Raw genomic sequence first — 23,464 nt, 5'->3', positions numbered from 1 at the left:
CGCTCCCCTCCCCATCTCCCACCGCCCACCGCCTCCCCATCTCCCCTCCGCTCCCCAACTCCCACCGCCCATGCGGCCCTCCGCCCTGCCCGAACGACGGGCGGGGCGGAGGGCTGCGCGGGTGGCGCGGCCGTGACCAGTGCCACCCGCGCGTCTACGGCCAGCGCCACCCTCGCGGCCCTCCGCCCCGCCCGACCGGCGGGCGGTCGATTCCCGGAATCGATCGCCCGCCGGTCGGGCGGGGCGGAGGAGATGGGGAGGTGGTGGGAGATGGGGAGCGGCGGGGAGGGGGCGGGGGGGGGGGGGGGGGGGGAGGGGGGGCCGTGGGCCGGGGGGGGGGGGGGGGTAGGGGGGGGGGGTGGGGGGGGGGGGGTAGGGGGGATGGGCGAGCCATGTGCCGGTGGGGGGGTTAAGGGTGGGGGGTAGGGGTGTTGGGTGGGGGCGGGCCCAGGGGTAGGGGTTATGGGGTAAGGTGGGGGGGGGGCGGGGGGACCCACGGCGGGGGGGGGGGGGGGGGGGGGGGGGGGGGGGCCGTGGAGGGGGTAGGGGGGATGGGGGGGCCGTGGAGTAAGGGGGTTAGGGGGGATGGGGGGGCCGTGGGCTAGGGGGAGGGGTAGGGGGGATGGGCGGGTAGGGGGGATGGACCCACGGGGCGGGGGGTAGGGGTGTTAGGGAGGCGTAGGCTGGGGATTGGGTTGGGCGGGGGGCGTGGGAGTTAGGGGGTGGGGGAGGTGAGGGAGGGGAGTTGAGGGGGGGGGGGGCGCATGGGTTGGGTAGGAAGGTGAAGAGGGCATGGGTGAGGGGAGAGGTCAGTAATGGGTTGGGGGGAGGCTGAGAGGTGAGGGGGGAGGGCGCATGGGTTGAGGGAGGGTGGCGTGGGACATGGGGGGCACGATGACGGCCTACCCACGGTTATTGGGCGATTGAGTTTGATTGGGCCCACCATGCTCAAAAAGATTATTAATTAAAAAAAAAATCTTCTTCATTAAATTAATTTAATATGAAAATTTTGAAGGAAAAAAAAAAAAAAAACTTACCTTTCAATCGCGAGAATTCTTTGTTCAATATGTTGTTGATAAAAATACAGCTGCTCCACAAATTCACGAGTCTTTCAACAAACCTCAGAAAACCTGGATGTGACGTGAGTAATAGTGATAATGAAATTTAATATATAAGTGAAATTACGAAGATGTTTTTCCGTACGATTAATGTGGGATAATTTGTTTTAAAATATTAGAGAGCGAATATTGTAGAATTGTTTTACAACGGATTGAATGTGGGATTAATTTGTTTTAGAATATATTATAAAAATTTAAAAAAAAATTCAGTTGTTAGTAAATATTATATACTTTAACTATTACAATAATTAATGTACAAGTTGTAGTTTACAATTTTAATTTTAGTGATTTATTTCATAAAAAAATTTAGTTTGCATTTTTCAATAAATTGTAGAATAAATTAATGAAGGTAAATAAATCTAACAAACTTTTGGAGGGAAATTATTTCGCGAAAATTTTTGGAGGGAAATATTTTCGCGAAACTTTTTGGAGGGAATAATTTTGGAGGGAATATTTCATTCTTTAAGCTATATAATATCCTTAGGAGACTCCATTTGTATCATTCAACATCTCCTATTTGAAAGGGATGGATTGTTCTGATAGTGAAGTTTCGATTTATACACCATCAACATCTTCATCGCGTAACAATTCTATTCATATTGATGAATATAGCGGGAATTCTTCCACTATGAATAGAAAGTCAATTCTTCCACTTAGTCCCCATTCTAAAGACTATGAGAGCAACGCTGATGAAAGAGGGGATGGAGAATTTCAAATTAATAAAGAGTCATAGATTCCACTTAGTCCTAATTCTAAGGACTATGAAAGCAGCGGTGATGAAGAGCATGATGGTGAAGTTCAAATGAATGGAGTGTCACGATGTCCACTTAGTCCTAATTCTGAGGACTATGAGAGTAGCAGTTTTGAAGAGCATGATGGTGAAGTTCAAAATAATGGAGTGCCACGGTGTCCACTTAGTCCTAATTCTGAGGACTATGAGAGCAACAATTTTGAAGTGCATGATGGTGAAGTTCAAAAGAATGGAGTGTCACGGTGTCCACTTAGTCCTAATTCTGAGGACTATGAGAGCAACAGTTTTGAAGTGCATGATGGCGAATTTCAAAAGAATGGAGTGTCATGGTGTCCACTTAGTCCTAATTCTGAGGACTATGAGAGCAGCAGTGATGAAGCGCGTGGTGATGAATTTCAAAAAAATGGAGTGTCAAAGTGTCCACTTAGTCCTAATTCTAAGGACTATGAGAGCAGCAATGATGAAGAGCGTGGTGATGAATTTCAAAATAATGGACTGTCAAAGTGTCCACTTAGTCCTAATTCTAAGGACTATGAGAGCAGCAGTGATGAAGAGTGTGGTGATGAATTTCAAAAGAATGGAGTGTCAAAGTGTCCACTTAGTCCTAATTCTAAGGACTATGAGAGCAATAGTGATGAAGAGCGTGGTGATGAATTTCAAAAGAATGGAGTGTCAAAGTGTCCACTTAGTCCTAACTCTAAGGACTATGAGAGAAGCAGTGATGAAGAGTGTGGTGATGAATTTCAAAAGAATGGAGTGTCAAAGTGTCCACTTAGTCATAATTCTAAGGACTATGAGAGCAACAGTGATGAAGAGCATGGTGATGAATTTCAAAAGTATGGAGTGTCAAAGTGTCCACTTAGTCCTAATTCGAAGGACTATGAGAGTAGCAGTGATGAAGCGCGGGATGATGAATTTCAAAAGATTGGAGTGTCACAGTGTCCTCTTAGTCCTAATTCTAAGGACTATGAGAGCAACAGTGATGAAGGATAGGATCATGCAGTTAGTCCTAATTCTAATGATTATAAAGGTAGCAGTGACAAAGGACAGGATGTAGCATCTTTAATAAGTAAACAGTCTCATTTTCAACGTAGTCCTAATTCTATGGACTATGAGAGTAGCATTGACAATGCACATGAGGAAGAATATCCATTAAACATTGAGTCAAATTTTCCATTCAGTCCGAATTCTAAAGACTATGACAATGGCACTGAAGAAGGGGAAGATGAAGAGTATCCTCTAAGTCAATATTTGAAAAGCAGAGCTGATGATAGTGTGGATAACATTCCTCTTAATGATGATGAAAATCCTTATAAAAATGATGATCCAATGATGGAGATGTTGCCAAGAAATATTGTATCGAGGAGTAGGAGCAGACCTTTTCGTATAAATGCAAGCTGTTCTAGTTATACAAGGGGTAGAGCCGAAAATCTGACGAGAAGAAGTTCTATCAGTGCTCTCATTTCAAGTGAATGTTGCCAAAAAAATTGCTTGAAACATATGGATTTCACATTTGCATTAGAAAGAAGGAAGAGATATTTGTCAATGAATAAACGCATGCAAAATTCATATTTAGTTGGATGCATGAAATCTACATTGTCAGGTTATGATTATCATATTAGGAATTTATTATTGTGTAGAAAAGCTTTCAAAATGTTTCATTCGATTGGGAATTTTCGTCTCTCGAGAATTCAAGAAAATTTGGAAAAGGATCCCACATTTTATTCAGAAGTACGTCATAAAAGACAGTTTGGGCCATTATCAAACATTGCAATGTCATGGATGAAAGATTTCTTTTCAAAGCATGGAGAGTGTATGCCAAATAGAGAGACAATACATATTCCAGATAATTTTTCAAGACGAGAAATCTACAACTTATACAAAGAATATGCAGAAGGTGCTGAGGGACATGGCCAATTTATTACATATCAATATTTTGTGAAGATATGGAAGAAAGAATTCAATAATGTCTGTATTCCTAAGAGGACAAGGATGGGGATTTGCAGTACATGTGCTTCTCTTAAATAAAAAAGGGACAAATGTGAAGGCTCAGAAAGAGGTAAGCGTTCATAACTTTAACTTTTAAAAATGTATAGTCATCAACTATGAAAACATATTTCTTAATGAATTTCTTTTATGTTGTGTAGATTTAATTGTCAAAGAACTTCAGGAGCATCGCGAACAAGAAACAAATGAAAGGAATAAGTTGTACAAGCATCGAAATAAGTGTTATGATAATCCGAATAAATATCTGGGTTTGATAATTGATGGTATGGACCAGAAAAAAACACTTTTACCACATTTTGTTCGCACACCCAAAACTTTACAAGAGGAAAATTTTATTCAGTTTCACTTGGTCGGTTGTATGGTCTTCAATGGGAAAATGTTGCCAAGGGTGTACTTCACAACTCCAAATATTCATAATGATGCAAATCTGACCATAACCATAATTCATGATGTGATTTCTCATTGGTCTGGTAATCTTCCTGAAGTTTTGTATCTACAATTGGACAACACTTGCCGTGAAAACAAAAATCAGGTTGTTTTTGGATATCTAAACATGCTTGTTGAATTGAGAATTTTTCAAAAGGTAAAGGTTGGTTTCCTTCTTGTTGGGCACACTCATGACCATATTGATCAGATGTTCAGTGGTTTTTCAGTCACATTGAGGAGGAAGGAAGTTGGGAGCTTGCCATCACTAATTGAATGTATTAAGAAATCATACATGCCAGAGCCTACGTTTGATGTGTTGGAAGAAACTGTTGACATGCGAAGGTTTATTCTGGGATCATATGGTGAGGGGAAATCCATTGAACAACTTAATGACATTAGCTTCCAACATCAATTTCGTATCAAAAAAATTGATGGGAAAACACTAATATGGGGCAAGAATTTTTCAACTACTACAAAATGGGCACCGTCATTAGGTTTGGAATTTTTGAAGTTCATTCCAGATCGTCCAATATTTGCATCAAAAATATTGTTATTACAATCAGTTGGTGAAGTTCAGAATGCACGCAGACAAAATAGACATATAAATTATTCTGATTGCCTGGAAGAAATTAAAAAATGTATTAGATATACATATGAGTACTTTGAGATTGCTGATTCAGTTTGGTGGGAGTCATTTTTCAATAATCAAAGTGATATCATTTCAACAACAACAAATGAAGATATACCTTTGAAAAATCCATTTAGTTGCCCACAAAATGTGTCGAATGAACACGAGGAAGTAAACATTGTTGAACAACAACAAAGTCAAGGTATTATTAATTCTTCACAGGCAACGGAAAGAGAGATGTATATTGGTTCCAGAAGATCTCGTGCACAACGTGAAGGCATGGAAGACCTTTACAGGGGTTCAGTACAAGATATTAAGGAGGGTTGCATGATTGCAGTGCTAGCGGATGGAGATCCCAATGGCTATCCATTTTGGGTTGCTAAAGTTATAAAGGTCTTTACAGAAAATGAGGATGTTACAGGTGTTGAAGTACATTGATATGCCACAAATACACACCCATTCAATGGTGTGTATAAGCCAGAGATGGTAGTTGACAAAAAAAATGGCGGAAAAAGAAAAAGAAAGGGTACAAATATAAATCATCGCCGCACAGACATATTATAATTGGAGGATGTTGACATACTTGTTTATGACTTCAATTTAACAAAGAGAGGAACTCTTCGCTTCAAGACGATAGAGATTCTGAAAAGGTTGTTACCAGAAGGAACAGTGTTGACATGGGAGTCTGCTGAAACCAGTCGTAGATCTAGAAGAATTTTGAAACCTGGAATGTTCGGCATGCATGTGGACTCAGATGGGGCACTAGTTGATGAAAGAGAAGAATATGGAACATCTTCGTCAGCATCCAGTCACTCATCTGAAGATGTGAATTCTGATGGTGTGCAAGAAAATATGAGTGATTTTGAATAACTGTTTAAGACAGTTTATATAACTGATGTATGCATCGTATCTTCAAATAAAATTAATGTTTTCCATATGGTGTTAAATGAGAAGTTATGCATCATTTTTATGTTGTTGGATTATATGTCTTAAGTATGATAAATTTTATTGTTTAAATATCTACAATGCAATATCAAATTAGAGATATAACGTATGTTTTATTTAGTATACAAACAAAGACTTTTGAATTCATTTAGTGATGTAATTTTTTCATAATGTCATGGCTTCTTAATTTTATAGTTGAAAAATTTTCAAATTCTTTTGTTATGGTTGAAAACATGTTAAATTTATACTTAGGAAAGAAAAATGATATTCTACCAAAAACATTAATGTGTTTTTTCCTCATAAATAAATTTGTTTGAGACATAAAAATTTGGTTTTATTAGCATTTTTTAAAAATTTCGAAAATTGACCCTAAAAAAAAATCATTGTTCCAGTATCATTACTTTCATTTTGAAGCTATTATTTGCACAAAAATTTCATAGCAAATTTCGTATTCATTGCCATTTTTAAAACATGTTCAAAATTTACGCCTAAAAAATAAAAACATTGTTCCAGTATACACACTTTTCGTTTTTAGCACTGTTTTTGATGTTTTTTTGGGGTTTTTGGGCCAGAGTTCCCGTTTTGAGTTTATAGTTCCCGTTTCAAAGTTTACATTATTTAATGCAAAAAAGAGATAAAACCAAGCTGCCAATAGCATTTTTTAGTCGCAATATCAGGGATGCAAACCTTAAGTACAACATCATTGAGAAACATGCCTTGGCTTTGGTAAAGGCGGTGAAAGATTTCAGTGTTTACATTTTACATTCACATACTCTTGCTTATGTGCCTAATGCAACGGTAAAAGAAGTTCTTGTGTAGAATGACCCAGAAGGTAGAAGAGGTAGATGGATAGCAACATTATTAGAATATGATATTGAGATAAAGCCTACCAAGATGATCAAGGGTCAAGGATTAGCCAAACTCATGGCTGAGTCAAATCTCCATGCTCTAGATATGAACCTTGTAGCAACATTGTCCGATAATAAAGAAGAAGTAGATCTCATTCAGGTATAGGATATCTTTCTATCATCTCCATGATATTCCGATATTATTTATGTTTCGAAACATCTCAATCCCCCTCCAGACATGTCTAAGGCTAAGAGCAGGTCATTGAAGCTGAAGGATTCTAAATATTGCATTATAGACAATGCACTTTATTGGAAGGATCCTGGAGGTGTGTTGCTAAACTGTTTGATCTAAGATGAGTCCAAAGAAGTAATAAATGACTTCCACAAAGGTGATTGTGGGGGCCACTTGTACTGGAAGACCACGGCCAACAAAGTACTGAGAGCAGGTTATTATTGGCCCACACTTTTTGCAGATATCTACAAGGTAATGATGAATTGTCATGAGTATCAATTTTTCCAAGGTAAAAGAAAACTTATTCCTTTACCTCTACAACCTATATCTGTTCACGCACCTTTTCAGCAGTAGGGCCAATATTTCATAGGTGAGATTAACCCATCATCATCTGCACAAAATAAGTGGGTATTGACAGCTACAAACTACTTTACTAAGTGGATCGAAGCGATTCCAACCAGGTAAGCAACAGATCCAGTTATCATTAAATGTTTTGAAACTAATATCTTGTCCCGTTTTGGTTGTCCTAATAAGATCATGACAGACAACGCGGCAAAATTAAAGTCTAAAAAGATGAATGAGTTTTGTGACAAATACAACATTAAGTTGGGACACTCTACAACATACTATCCACAAGGAAATGGTTTGGCGGAATCCTCCAATAAATCCTTAATCAATATCATCAAGAAAATGTTGGAGGCCAACAAAAAGAATTGGCACAAAAAGTTGATCAATGCATTGTGGGCAGATCGGGTGAATAGTAAGAAATCTCTAGGACTTTCTCCTTTTCAAATTGTGTATGGAGTAGATACTGTTTTTCCTTCATCATTAGAAGTCTCGGTCATGAAATTGTTACAAGAAGCGGGAAGTGAAGAGAATGATATTCAACACCGGATCAATCAAATTATTCACCTATTGCAGACACGGGATGAGTTATTTTAGAACACCTCTAAGATCCATGAGAGGATAAAGAAAATTTGTGACCAGAAAACAAAGGAGATGATTTCAAAATTGGAGATGTGGTGCTTCGTTGGGATGCCGGAAACAAAGACAAGAGTAAGCATGGTAAATTTGAAAACCTATGAAAAGGTCCTTATTAGAATTCAACTTTTTGAGGACAAAATGCTTTCTTGTTGGAAGAGATGAATGGAGAACCATGCTTAGGAGGACCAGTCAATGGTAGGCTCCTCAAGCACTATCTTTTCTAAATTGTCCCGGTTTCTGTACAGAACGATTTAATTTTTTGCAAGTGTGAAGTAGAGAATCACTATAGTTTAGAGCCCGAAGTGAAGTCCATGGAGCTTCACTGATTTTCTACCATTTTCGATGTTCAGTCATCAGTTAAGTAAGTTAGTTTTGAGTCAGTTTGTAATATTCGAGTGGTCATAATTCAGTCATGCATTTCAGTTTAAGTTTTTAACCATATTGGCCCACATGGTTAGGCACTTGGTCTACGAGGTTCTTGACATCTCCAAGGAGCTTCCATCCCCAAATAAGGCCAATGTTAGAGTCAGTATTTGCATAGTGCCACCAATGATCAAAACTCCTATTTTATATCATATTAGGGTCCCATTCTTAAATTTTTTTCATTCCACCTAGGTCCTCATTTAGAAATTTATTCACTGATGGTAGCCCTATGTCAAAAACCTTGCTCTCTCTCAAAAAATCAATATTTGTTGTCCCACATGCATGTGCCTTACTGAACATACATTGACTATAAAGGCTCATTTCATCATGTTTTGTGTCAGTCAAGTTCACCTGGAGTCTGCTCATTCAAGGTACCATTAGATCTTTATTTTTCATTTTTCCAAGGTCCAATAAAACACCATTTCACTGCATAAGGCCAAAAAAAGTATGAGAGTGAACAAAATAATATCCCTTTTTTAGTTAAACACGATTTGCAAGCATGTAACCATGGTTGCCAAAGTTCTAATTTTGATTTCAAGTAAGAATTTCATTCCAGTTTGTAATTTTATTCCAAAAACAGAGATGTAATCCTATTCTTTATAATTTATGTAATTTTATGTCATTATATGTAATAAGTAACTTTTCCGAAGCTGTCAACTCAGTTCCAAAATGCCAAAGGACCAAAAGTCAAAGGTCAAGGTGTTTTCAATGTATATGAAGTGATCAATTTGTCAAAAAAAAAGTCAAGTGTAAAGGTATTATTTCCAAGAGTAAAGTGAATGACAAAAGGAAGAAAGTGGGTCCCAAGGCCCAAATCATCAATTTCATGAAGTATAAAGGCAACCAAGACATAAAAAACAAATTCATTTTCACTCTCAAAGGTTGAGCTCACACTCCCTTGGTTCAAAAAGTCGATTTTGTAGGTTCCAAGGCAAAAATTCTCTTGACGCTGTGCTTAGGAGGAAGGTGCTGCACTTATAAGGGAGGCACTGCACTTAGAGCTGCGAGCGCTGCCTTTTTTTAACACAGGCGTTGCGCTTTTGGTAAGGCACTGCGCTTTTTCCCAGTGAGCCCCCAGAGCACCAAAACACCTCCAAATGCTCTCAAAATTTCAACAAGACCTTATTTCCTCTTCTACCAAGTAAGTGACCCTATTTTCCACCTATTTTCTCTCCTAAACAACATTTGCTTTTAGTGTTTTGGTTCCTAAGCAAAATTGGTCCTTGGACAAGTGATAAAACCCCAAATTCATCCCTATCCCAAGTTTGCCGCCCATAGACCCTACAACACCGTCCTACACCACTATTAAACCCATCCCTACCCTTACACTATCATTTCCTAGTCCCTAAACACTTTTCCCATAAAACCCTAAGACCTAGGTTTCCAAAATTCCTAGGCAGCCTCTACCATAAACATGTAATTTAATTATCATTCCCAACTCCCTTGACATTTTCACCTCCTATCACCTCCCACAACTCCATAATCCATCTCCTCATCTCCCCAATTTTTTATAGCCCTATCCCTATTCCCTAGACCTATTTCCACTTCCCATTCCCACCTACCTTATCCCTAAGGTCTCTTAACCAAACACTATGGAGGAAGATAGAGACTACGTGGAAGAGGAGGATACACAAGTAGAAGAGAACAAAGGAGGCCACACAAAGGAGGAAAAATACTAAGGCTGGAGCGCACTAACACAAATGAACTCATGGCTTCACCAATGGCAGTCTCATGTTTCTAGTATGTAGGTTGCCTTGATTTTTGAAAAATGATTGAAAGAGCTCAACATCACCCTTGTTTGACCAGACTTTTTGCATCAAACCTTAAAGATAATCAAGTGACCTTTGCAAGAGTGACCTTCACTTTGTCTACTTCCATCATCGCTGCTGCCATAGGGATTCCAAACATTGGTGAGAGGTGGTTTAAATCAAAAGATTTGGAGGATTAGTATTATGAACCATTCATCAAACCACTGTACATAAATGAGAGGAGGAGGGTGTTCCCTTTCAGCTACCTTCTTAATAGGTATGCCCCCATGATGAAATCATCATGAAGTACTTTTCTTGTGAAGGAAGGTTCTATACGCTCTACACCTACCATATCGGACTGCTTATGCACTTCACAAGGGTTAAATTCCTCAATATCCCATACTATCTGTTCAAAAGCATAGACAAAATGGCCTCCATTGTGTAGAAGAGATATTATGACCAGCAATGATCCGGATCTTGGGAGGAGGCCCCTAAGATCTAAACGATTGAAATGGATCTTGGGAGGAGAGACCCCCAAGATCTAAAAGATTGAAATGGATCTTGGGAGGAGAGACCCCCAAGATCTGAAAACTTGCATTATCAGAAGAAAAATAGGAGAATGCCCAATAAAAAAAACCACAAAGTAACTTTTTATGAAAACCCACTGATTTGGATTTAAACATGAATGCAACAAAATATAGAGGTAGCCATAAAGATAGTTATGCAGCGGAAATAATACTTCATTTCATTAATGGAAAATACTGAAATATGCTTACAACTAGAAATCAAAATAAACCAGCTAGGGCGATGGTAGCTTATCTCTGAGAAGAGATGTGGAGGCTACATGCCTCTGAACTGTAAAGGCTACATTGTGGCGGACAATCTGTCCTTTTACAAAATGTGACTTGTTACTTATAATTTTTTTCAGTTACAATACCATGGGTCAATTCCATGGGTGAATGAATACCATGGGTGGATTTTACAATACCATGGGCAGATGCCATTTACAATACCATGGGTAAATTCCATGGGTGAATGAATACCATGGGTGGATTTTACAATACCACGGGCAGATGCCATTTACAATACCATGGGTAAATTCCATGGGTCAATGAATAATATGGGTGGATGAGTACCATGGGTTAATGCCATTTTCCATTTGGATCATTCCTCCCTCCTTAAGAAGCAATGGTCCCCATTGCGTAAAGTTCCCTCCTGTAAGCCATTGTTGAATATGAAGAGCCACTGAAGATAAGGGTTTTATGTGGTTAACCCAAAACCCTGATAAACGAATATCTGAGGATAGAGATACCCTGTAATGCTTGTGACCAACTGTGATTCTGATAGTGTGCGACCTAGCAAATGGACTTCGATGACAAGGATTTATGCGGTTGACCCATAACCATGATGTTGGTTGTTGATGAAGTAGCAGGTGCCTACATAGCTCGGGGTGGGAGGGCATATCTCCAAATAACCCAAGCCGAATGTTGCTATGTTGAAATTGATGAATGTGAAGCAGGTGCCTACTAAAGTGGGGTGGGAGGGCACATCTCCAATGGAAACCCACTCCGAATGCTGCTACAGAATTAAAATGGACATAACTCGACGAATATAACTCAAAATATTTATTATAACCTATTTTTGGAAGTAGAAGGACCATTTTGCATCTTCCCATGTGATGGAAATCCTTATCTGGGCACTCTGAGATCTCATATTCGCGCTGCAACAGTTCCGCCGTCACAAAAATTCTGATTTAAACAGGAACATAATAAAATACAGAGATAACCATAAAGACAGATATGCAGCGGAAATAATACTTCACTTCATTAATGTAAAACACTGAAATATGCTTACAAACAGTAATGGAAATAAACCAGCTAGGGCGATGGTAGCTTATCTCTGAGAAGAGATGTGGTGGCTACATGCCTCTCCACTGTCTTACAATGAGGCTTGAAGGCCTATTTATTGTTGAGAAACAATGGAAAACCCTTAACATTTCGAAATCTAACCCTAGAAGATGAAAAGCCAAATTGTGGGCCCCGTTTGGGTAAATTGGTACATCAATTTCCTTGGTTCGTAACTTTGGCATACGATCTCCGTTTGACGCGTACAATAGCTCGTTAGAAAGATATATCCCAACACTACAACTTTGGGAGGCAACATCGGTCCATGGACCCATGTTGCCCCAGATTTCCCAAAAAACATCGTTTAGGGCCTCAAAACGGCTCCAGAAGTTTAGGACCCGAAAAACTGCTAAAAATAGTAAATTGTGCTACAATTTAGGAAACTGAAAAAGCTGAAAGAGACAGTTGTGGGGGTCCAAATGGGATAGGTGGGTGGCCACCAACATCCACTTGGATCATTCCTCCCCCCTTAGGAAGCAATGGTCCCCATTGTGTTGAGTTCCTCGATCTGCTGAACTTGTCCTGCAATCTCTGATGTGTCCAGTAATGGTGAGAAGCATGGTCGACGATGGACCATATTGAACACTTGGTGCAGGCAAAGGAATGGAGGAATGATGTGCTCCAAAGAATTGTTCCCCACAGCCTTGGTACTGCTGTAAGGACCATGTCGGAGTGGTCTGAGCTTCTGATGGGTTTTGGTAAGGCATTCTCTCTGCAGATGCAACCAGACTTTGTTGCCCACCTGAAACTTGTGTCATATCTCTGTGGGTGAGGAGAAGTTGTTCCTATGTTCTATCATGACCGTATCCCTTTGCTGCTGCTGCTGCATGGAGGAACCCTTTGCAGGGGTCATGGATGTAGCAACGATCTTCCCCTTACTTTGGGAGTGAACCAGACAGATAAATTTCCTGGTCTGGGAGATGAGCTTGCTGCCTTTCTTAGCAGTGATCAAAGATGTAGCAGTAGGTGGGGCTACCTCTGGTATCCTGTATAATGAATTATTTAAAGAAATAATGACAGCACGAGGCCTTGACTCATACACAGTTGGTCGCCTCCACAAGTATGGTTGGCCTAATAATACATCACAAACATCCAGAGGTGTAACATCACACAATACCTCATCTGTGAAGGGCTTGATGCTGTAGGGAAGGCGGCACTGCTGGTGAACTTTGAGATCTCGTCCTTCATGAAGCCACCCAATACTGTACGGCTGTGGGTGTGGTGTAGTCGGTAAGCCCAACCGCTTCACGACCTCTACTGAAACGAGGTTCTTTTGGCTGCCATTGTCGACAATGAATTATAGCAGCGAACCCTTCACCCACATCTATGAGTGGAAAAGGCGCTCCCTTTCCTCTGGATTTTCGGGCTCATCTTTCTGGATCTTGGCGGTGGCAACAGTGGCGCTAGGATCCACATCAATGATCTGCTTCCCTTTGCCATTCCCCTTGTCGGGTTCTGGCTCAGGGTCGGAACATGCATATAATTCGGAAGCCTTCAACTCAACCACCAACGACTGCTTGGTCCGACACTCACTTGTGTTATGAGTGGGACTCTTGTGGAACTCACACCACTTTCCTGTGTCCTTCTTCGGCTTCGTGGTATTGTTCTTTTCTTGCAGCTTCGACGGGTTGTCTTGGGTCACCCCGCCTTGGCTTTGTCCTTTGGGCTTCGGATTTGCAGATCCAAAGTATCGCTTCTTCTGTTTGAACTTTTGCTCGATTTTGACAGCGTATCGGTATGCTGTGCCGAGTGAGGAGATGTTCAAGAACCCCATCTCTTCCTGGATGTATCTGTGTAGGCAGCCGCGATATTTGAGTACCAGATGTAGCTCAGAATCTTTGATACCCAACTGTGTGCGAAGGGTATGAAAAATGTTTGTGAACTCCGGCACATCTTGGTGTCGTCCCTGCCGCAGTGTGGTCCATTTGATGTATTTGTCCTCATAGCTTCCGACAAGGTAGTACTGCTCCTTGATGGCATCCCGGAAGTCATTCCAAGTGGGTGAGGCTGAAAATAGTGAGCCTGTACTTTCATCCTTCTGCTCGCAGTAGGTTTCCCACCAGTCCTTGACGTGGGGGGCTGCTTTGAGAAGAGCAAAAACAATCTTTTCCCAACTTGAAAATTCATGAACAGAAAAATACCCATCTAGCAGATTTAACCATTTATCTACAACATCTGTGTCTATTTGACCCTCGAAGATGGGGTTTTCAAAATTAACTTGTACCTTAAACGGTGTGGCGTTTCCAGAGTAGCTGTTGGAAGCCGAAGCGTCGCCTCTGGGTAGCCGCTGAAGGATCTGCGCAAAGCTATCCATCATCGCGTTCCTTTGCTGCTCGAGGGCTTCTTCGAGCAAGGTTTTGATAGGATCTCCTGCCCCTCTTCTTTCTTCTCATCCGCCATGGGAGGCCGTTGGGATTTGTGAGGCTGGTCTTGCAAAGGTTCGACCAATTCAAGCCCTAACTCCTTATATCTCGACCTCGTTGGGGACATGCAAAGAAAAATAGAGAAAAAAAGCAGACCGCTCTGATACCACTGATCCGGATTTAAACATGAACGTAATAAAATACAGAGATAACCATAAAGACATATATGCAGCGGAAATAATACTTCACTTCATTAATGTAAAACACTGAAATATGCTTACAAATAGTAATGGAAATAAACCAGCTAGGGCGATGGTAGCTTATCTTTGAGAAGAGATGTGGTGGCTACATGCCTCTCCAGGGTCTTACAATGAGGCTCGAAGGCCTATTTATCATTGAGAAACAATGGAAAACCCTTAACATTCCGAAATCTAACCCTAGAAGATGAAAAGCCAAATTGTGGGCCCCGTTTGGGTAAATTGGTACATCAATTTCCCGGGGTCGTAACTTTGGCATACGATCTCCGATTGACGCGTACAATAGCTTGTTAGAAAGATCTATCCGAGCACTACAACTTTGGGAGGCAACATGGGTCCATGGACCCATGTTGCCCCATATTTCCCAAAAAACGTCGTTTAGGGCCTCAAAACGGCTCTGGAAGTTCAGGACCCGAAAAATTGCTAAAAATAGTAAACTGTGCTACAATTTAGGAAACTGAAAAAGCTGAAAGAGATAGTTGTGGGGGTCCAAATGGGATAGGTGGGTGGCCACCAACATCCACCTGGATCAAGCAGATGAATAACATTTTCCATCACTCATTGATCAAGATCATTGTCCTTAATCACCTTGACCAGTTTCATATTTCATGGGACAATTTCATTGCCAATGATATTTTCACTGCTCCACAAGCTCCGCATGTTGAAAATATGCCTTCTTCATCTCTTCCAACTGATCATCATGCTAAAGCCATACCCCCTCCATCTTAGCCCACTAGATCTATTCCTCCATATAATTAGCGACCCTCAACATCACCGCCATCAGCACCATTTCATGATCATGCAGAGTCACCTAGCAGAGCTGAGGTCATCAGGCCTAAGAGCACAAATGTGAGCACATGTTATGAAACCAGCTCAAGAAAAGATATAAAAGATAGATAAATGCCTTAGAATTCAGCCTCTTCGAGGGGGCAACCTCCTTTACATTACATACATGAACAATTCTGCGATGATACAAATGAAAAGACCTCCTTTCTATATATAGGAGTCTAAGGGGTCATAACATAATCAGAGCCGACATAACAATAATAATATAAGGGCACAATAATAACAATAGTGGGCTTCTATGGGGCACAATAGTAAAAATATGGGCACTACATGGGTACATCAATATAATAAGTGGGTTATACTAATAACAATAAGGGGTTACACTAGTAGTATAGGGGCCTAACAGCACATTGGCACATACATATTAGAGAGGCCACAGGCAAGTGTTTTCCCCACAAATTGTGGGAGGGGTATTGCCTTCTTCATCAACAAATTAAGTACACAAAGGTAAAGAAAAGATGACAAAGGTAAAGATCCAATAGCAGGAGGAGGACCTCAATGAGATAGAACAAGATTTTGATCTTATTGATCCAAGTGAGGAGGATAATTGTGAGGATTTTAGCATAGTCATCAAGGAGAAGGATGCCCAAATTAGAGATCTTCAAACTAACTTAGAGAGAGCTAAGTTTGTCATTTATTTTCTTGAGCAGGAAAACAAGGAGCTAAACACCAAAAATTTGATCAATGAGGTGAAACTCATCAAGGCTCAAAGAGAAGATAATAAAGAAAAGGTCATGCTTGATGAAGCATATGGGAAGTATGGTGATTAAGACCAAATTCCAAGACAGGGGCTGAGGACTAGAGGTTTGAAAAGAGCTCTAGAACTAGAGAGGCAAAAAGAGGCTGAACTTGCCAATGAGTTCACTTTGAATGAACCGTTTGCCATCATGATGAATAAGGATTGGGAATATTGGTTTGAAGGGGTAGATGAGAATCTTGAGAAGCTCTTGAAGAATTCAAAGAGGGACGATGACTTACAAAGAAAGATGGCCAAACATTACTTCAAGAAAAATAAAATTGCAAGGTCTAAGCTCCAAAAGGTCAAAACAAGACTTGAAACCCTAGCCAAGAAAAAGGAGGAAGACAAGCTTGAAATCCTTACTGAGGCATCACTCATGGCCTAACGCACCTCATCAGCCTTCCACAGATCAAATTTTGAAAAAATTTGAGCAATTTTTGAAAATTTTGGAGTTTTTTGCATTTTTGGCAATTTTTGCACCAATCACACTGCCCCTAGAGTTCTCTAAATGAAAAATAATCACCACCATTGGATTCATAAGGAAAAATACAGTCGGGAAAACCACTTTTCTAATCTTTTTTGGGTCAACTGGGCAGTCAAAAGGTCAAAAAACACCCAAAAAATCATGTTTCTGCCCTGTTTCGGAGGCTGGCGCCGCACTTTTGACAAGTCTTGGGAGGATCAACTTTGTGAGGTTCATAACTTGACTATTTTTGAAACTAAAGGTATATTTGGAAACTAGATAGGGCATTATTTACAATGAGCTATTCTAGGCTCAATTTGGACACCAAGAACCTCCTCAAAAGTGGAGCTGAAGTTGGCGCTGCGCTTTTGACACAAATTTTCTGAGTTATTTTTCTCAGTTTTGATAGTTTCACCTTGATAAATCATGTTTTTACCAATTTAATTGATGGATGTAAATGTAATAATGATGTTTTTACTATTACCTAGGGTAAATACATTAGTTGAAAACTCTTTTTGTGATGTAATGAATCAGCTTCCAAAAAGTGAGGGATGAGTCACTTTGACCACCCTACACTCTAGCTATTAGTTTAGTTTTTGGTGGAACTGCTCCTCCTCTCATGGATTCGACCCCTAAGGCTGGGAGGAGTTTGTTTGAGGCCTATATCATGTACTTTTTCAGTCATTCTATAGGTTGGACTCCATTAGATGTTGTACTAGTGTTTCAGACTTTGGCACGAAATATATTGGATGAGTTGCAACTATTTTGCTGGGATTCATGTGGCATGGTACTTTGATATTGTTTCTTCTTCAGTTACATGTGTTTTGATGTTTTGTATCTTCCATGATCCATTTCACTTCTAAATATGTTTGATTTTCAAGGTGTGATAAGCAGAATTCATCTTCTATGCTCTGTTCTGGGGAAATCATCACAATTTGTTTCATTTCTTCAGTTTAAAAATAATTCATGATTTTCATGCTCCTTTTAGAACCTCATCAGTCTAAACCATTTCATCAATATACTATAAAGTGTTAAATTACTTGCCTACCTTGCCCCATCAGATGTCTGCAATTCTAATTTTCTTTTGTCCTGACCTAGTTCACTCTCTGACCTAATTCACTCATCCAGTGACTACCCCAATCAAATCAAATCAAAACTGTGAGCTACTATATTTAGCCTAAAACCCTAATACATCCAACCCTCATGACTGTGATCCTTTGGAGAGAGCCCTATTCAACTTCGTAGGGCTAGCTACCAAGTCAAAAGATTGGTCTGTGGTTACCTTAGTTGGACTCTTTCTCAGCCTTGGAGATTCAGAGGAGTGATAACACAAGGCATACTCGAGACGCAAATTGTAGAACGCCATCTGCCGATCCTGAAGTATGTATTTGCAAATTCGAATTTCACCTGTAACCCAAAACTCAAAACTTTGAAATCTCCTCTAGTATACTGTTCTTAGCTCCAATACCATGTAGAATTTCCTGTAGATTCACAAGCTCATGCAATTTACTAAAGAACAGGACAAGAATCCACTTCTACTTTTAACCAACGGAAGCCAATAGATAAATGAAAACAATATGAACAAGAAGAAGATAAATCAATGACACATAACACAAGATGTATCTGGTGAAAGGGACTACTCAAAACCCTGCTATTTGTATTGCATATATTAGAAATATGAGTGAAGATACAAAGGTTTTTCTCACAAGAACAATTCCGCACAAGTATGCTCAACTCTCTCAGCTCACAAGCTAGCTCTTGGCCAACACTTAGCCAATTCTATAACACTCAAAGCCCCTAATCTCTTGCGTAATTCCTAGGATGAATAACTCGTATTCAAAGGGATTTCATTCTTCCAAAACTATGAAATCCAAACATAGGATCAATCTATGATGCATGCATTATATTTACACTCCAGTAAATAATACCACTGATATTACACTATCCCTGCACTCTAGTCTCAACTGGGTCTTTCTCTGAACTGACATGCATGAGTTTCTCATGAGGGAATCTTTAGTTAACTGGAGTAGCACTAGTGGATTCATTAGTGCACCAACTGACTGTTAGTCCTCTATTAGTTCCAAAAACAATTTAGAACTAATTTAACTGAACTTAACTCAGTAAACTGAGTGATCTAATTTCCAACTCAATTTAAACTCATACTGGACCCCTAAAACTTAGGGAGAACATATACATGACTACATAAAGACTTCCAACTCGAAATTCCTAAGCTAATTAAGTTAATTAAACTTAATTAACTATTTACAAGTTGCTATGAGAATAGAATTCGATTTTAATTCTCAGTTTAATTCAAGGACAAATTAAACTGGAATTTCTTGTTGCCATTTCTCAACATAAGGGAAGAATCTATATGAATTCAAATTTCAAGTTTAAAACCAAGATCCTCAAAGAGTCACATGATTCACTATCAGTCAGACATGTAGGATTCTTTAAAACTTGCTACAATGCACGCCGGACATTCTTTTGGAAAGGAATGAGTCATGATATTTAGAAATATGTAGTAGAATGTGATAAATGTCAAAGGAATAAAAGTGAAAACATTATGACACTCGAACTACTTCATCCCTTAAACATTCTGAAATAGAAATGGGAAGAAATATCAATGGACATTATTGAAGGTTTACTTGTATCTAATGGCAAGGATAAAATTCTGGCAGTAGTGGACTGGCTCACCAAGTATGCTCACTTTATTGCAATGAAGAAATCATACTCAACAAAACAAATCGCTGAGATATTTTTCAAAAATGTTTACAAATTACATGGATTTCTAAAGGTCATTGTGAGTGATAGAGATGCAAAATTTAAGGGTAATTTTTGGAAGGAATTATTCAATCATATAAGAACCTACCTCAATATGAGTTTCGCTTACCATCCTCAAATACATGGCCAAACAAAGGTTGCCAATAAATGTCTGGAAGCCTACCTTTGTTGTTACACCATAAACAAACAAAATAAGTGGGTTCAGTGGTTACACCTTGCTGAATGGTGGTAAAATTCTACTTACCACACGTAAGAAAAAATGACTCCATTTCAGGCCCTGTATGGGTACGAACCTCCAAAATGGAAGGACCTAGCTATCATCTAGACAAAGCTACTAGTTGTTAAAAACCAACTAGAAGAAACTCAAAAGGCCATCCAAACTCTAAAAGAAAATTTAAATAATGCAAGAAACCGTATGAAGCAGCAAGCTGATCGAAACAGAACCAAGAGAGAATTTGAAGTTGGAGAATGGGTATTTTTCAAGCTCCACCTATACAAACAACTGTCCTTGAAACAAAAAGGAAAAAATAAATTGACACCAAGGTTTTATGGACCATACTAGATCAACAAAAAATATCATCCATGTTGCATATAGTTTAAGCCTTCAGGATAAAAGTCATGTCCACAACGTCTTTCATGTATCGTACCTCAAAAGGGCACTTGGTGATCATAAATCAACATAAACAACACTTATGTCCTTAGATGATGAAGGAAGGTAGAGCCAGAAGGTATCATATCCACCAGGGAAAAAAGACTATGATCTCGTGTAATTAAGGAACACCTGATCAAGTGGAAGGACTTACTAGAAGAAGAAGCTTCTTGGGAGACTGAAGCATTTCATCAACAACATCCATCGTTACATATGATTTGAGGACAAAGATCATGCAAATTCACTAAGATGTACCCAAGGCTGTATTTAAGCCAAGGCCTCTCACTCTGTAACACATCATTCATTATTCAGTAATAAAAAATATATAAAAATATGGATTCTTATTTAAGCCGAGTTCTTGTACGCTGCATTTTTCATCTATTCGAGTTGGATAGGGCTCATTAGTTAGAAGTTTCTATGACTTCTCTTTGTCCTGAGCATCCAGATACATCCTCCCGAGACCTCTCTTCTGCCTACTTATACTGGATCATTCGAGAGGGTCAACTAGTTTTGGAGAGTTAGTATTGAGAGCTTGATTGTGCGCCCATGCTATTATTTTGCTTCTAGAGTGAGCTTGTGAGGTATTTTTCCATTAGTCTACTACTCTTCATACTCATTTCTTGGGCATAGTGGGGAAACTCTACCGGATTGTGGAGAGGAAGCTTGGAGGTGAAGGTATAACATTGTATTGATCTTTCATAATTAATGGAAACATATGTTCCCTTCCTTACATGAATTTGTGTTCAACATGTTATATGGTTGTATCTATTGCTTTTGATCTAATGATCTTTCGAGGAAGATCACCTGTTGTCTTTGTTTGGTTGTGATTGTGTGCAGGGATAGAGATATGGAGTGGACGTGTTAGATCCATCGAGTGGAAAGCAAGATTTGCATCGAACTCAAAACCCTCCCCCAACATGCAAGGATTCCAGGTGTGATCTCTTGTCTTTATAACATAGATCTAACTGCTTGTTGCATGATTGAGCATTTGGGATTGGGACCACTCTATTGTTTCATTGGTCTTGTCTTTCTCTATCTAGTGATATGATTTGGACACAAGATCACGAAGCAACAACACCTTGCAGATTTAGATGCAAAAAAAGTGGTGCTTTCACTGACAACAGGAGCAAGAGGAGCCATCTTCAACCAAGTAAGTAAAATTTGTGCCCTTCTCTATTCATTACGCACTGGTTTACACGACCATGGTCAAATTTTCTTTTTGTTTTGAGTTTCATTGGGGAAAATATCTCGGACGCAGTTGTGGAAGGAGGGTTTTTTGTCCGAAATCTCCCGGAATCTCTCATGCTAGGAGAATTTGTAGTAGCATGTTGACCTTTTTGAGTTGGCCATCCCTGTCTTAGTTGTACTTCACTGCTTCATGACTTCATCCATTCATCACATCATCTTGATCTGTTATGTGTCGATTGATGGGGGATACATCAAGGCCCTCCTTCGACAAATCTTCTCCTATCGAATTCAACTCATTATCCAGAAGCTTGATCTAGGAACCGTTAGTACCTTGGAGCTTGCAGACCTCAGTGGCAGGCTTCCTCGCGATCGACAATGGGTTTACATCATTGGATCTTGATTGGTTGAGTTCACTAGTTTTCGACATCAACTCATATATTCACACTTAGTGGATTGTACTAGGTATCTTGGGGTCCATTTTCTTCATTGGTGGATTACCTCATGTATGTTACTGGTTTTACTCATTGGCTGGTAATTAGGCGGCTTCACCATGCTCAACTTCAACTCATCTATTTGCATGGTATGGATTCATACCATCAGGGTTATGTTGAAGACCCTGGGTTAGGGACATCTCACTCTTATATGGCATCCTTCCCAGGTTGCGTTGGAGTTATGTATCATTCATGTACTTTGAGGACTATCTTGAGACACTTCTCTATCTATCATGTCTCCATAGTCCTACTGATGTATACTATGACATAGATCCACAACTGTATTTGTTAATGGCCATGATCAATCTGTTAGGTCACATGGTTCCACTGTGTATGTCTTTGTGGCTATGTTCTAGAATTTCATGTCATGGATCCATAGTGTATGTTATGGTGGTCGTGTTCTATAAATTCTTATGACCAAGCATGGGTATGCCCGCCTTGGGGATGTTATGAGAATATGAGACTTCAACTCCAAATTTTTCCGATCCACATCCCTGGCTTCATTTCCTCACTCCCATTTTGACCTCTGAGTTTTATCATAATGTATTTCAACCATCAGCTTCTCTTATGACCTCATACATTAGGGTGCATCTATTATCAACCTATTTTACCCCTCTGGGTCAGTGACCCTTAATACTTGAGTCTGATTGACTTTTTTCCAAACCCAGGGCTCCCTTTTCTCCAGTTAGACCCCTAGACGTTGGCACAACAACCTATGGGAGCGTCAAGAGCCTCCCAGACGCTATCAAGCCTTCTTTGTGAGAGCGTCTAAGGAATTTTTTTCTTCTTTCATTGCCAACATCTAGGGATGACTTCTAGAGTGCCTTAGTCCCTAGAAGATCAGTTCGATTTGTCATCTATTTGAGTTTTCTAGGGCTTATTAGTTAGAAGTTTATATGACTTCTCTTTGTCTTGAGCATCCAAATACATCATCTCGGGACTTATTTTTCCTAATTATATTGGATCATTCGAGAGGGTCAACTAGTTTTGGAGAGTTAGTACTCAGAGCTTGACTGTGAACCTATGCTTCTATTTTATTTCCAGAGTGAGCTTGTGGAGTCTTCTTCCATTAGCCTACTACTCTTCATACTAATTTCTTCGGCATAATAGGGAAACTCTATTGGATTGTAGAGAGGAATCTTGGAGGTGAAGGTATAGCATTGTATTGATCTTTCATAATTAATGGAAACATATGTTCCCTTCCTTACATGAATTTGTGTTCAACATGTTATATGGTTGTATCTATTGCTTTTTATCTAATGATATTGTGGGGAAGATCACATGTTGTCTTTGTTTGGTTGTGATTGTATACAAGGATAGAGATCTGGTGTAGACTTGTTGGATCACTCGAGTGGAGCACAAGATCCACATCAAACTCAAAACCCTTCCCTGACATGAGAGGATTCCAGGTGTGATCACTTGTGTTTATAGCATAGATATGATTGCTTGCTGCAAGATTGAGCATTTGGGATTAGGACCGCTCTATTTTTTCATTGGTCTTGTATTTCTGTGTCTAGTGATTTGATTTGGACACAAGATCATGGAGCAACAACTCCTTGCAGATTTAGTTGCAACACCATGAAATAGATCACTAGCAAGAGCACTTCATATAACAAGAAATAGACTATGCATGTAGCATGCGCTTAACCGATGATGGAGACATGACAAACCAG

Source organism: Pinus tabuliformis, chromosome 4_2 (genome assembly GCF_031772625.1).
Source record: "Pinus tabuliformis cultivar Carrire ecotype Pingquan chromosome 4_2, CPIR1, whole genome shotgun sequence".
In the NCBI taxonomy this organism is placed as follows: domain Eukaryota; kingdom Viridiplantae; phylum Streptophyta; class Pinopsida; order Pinales; family Pinaceae; genus Pinus; species Pinus tabuliformis.
Note: the sequence above shows the minus strand (reverse complement) of the source record.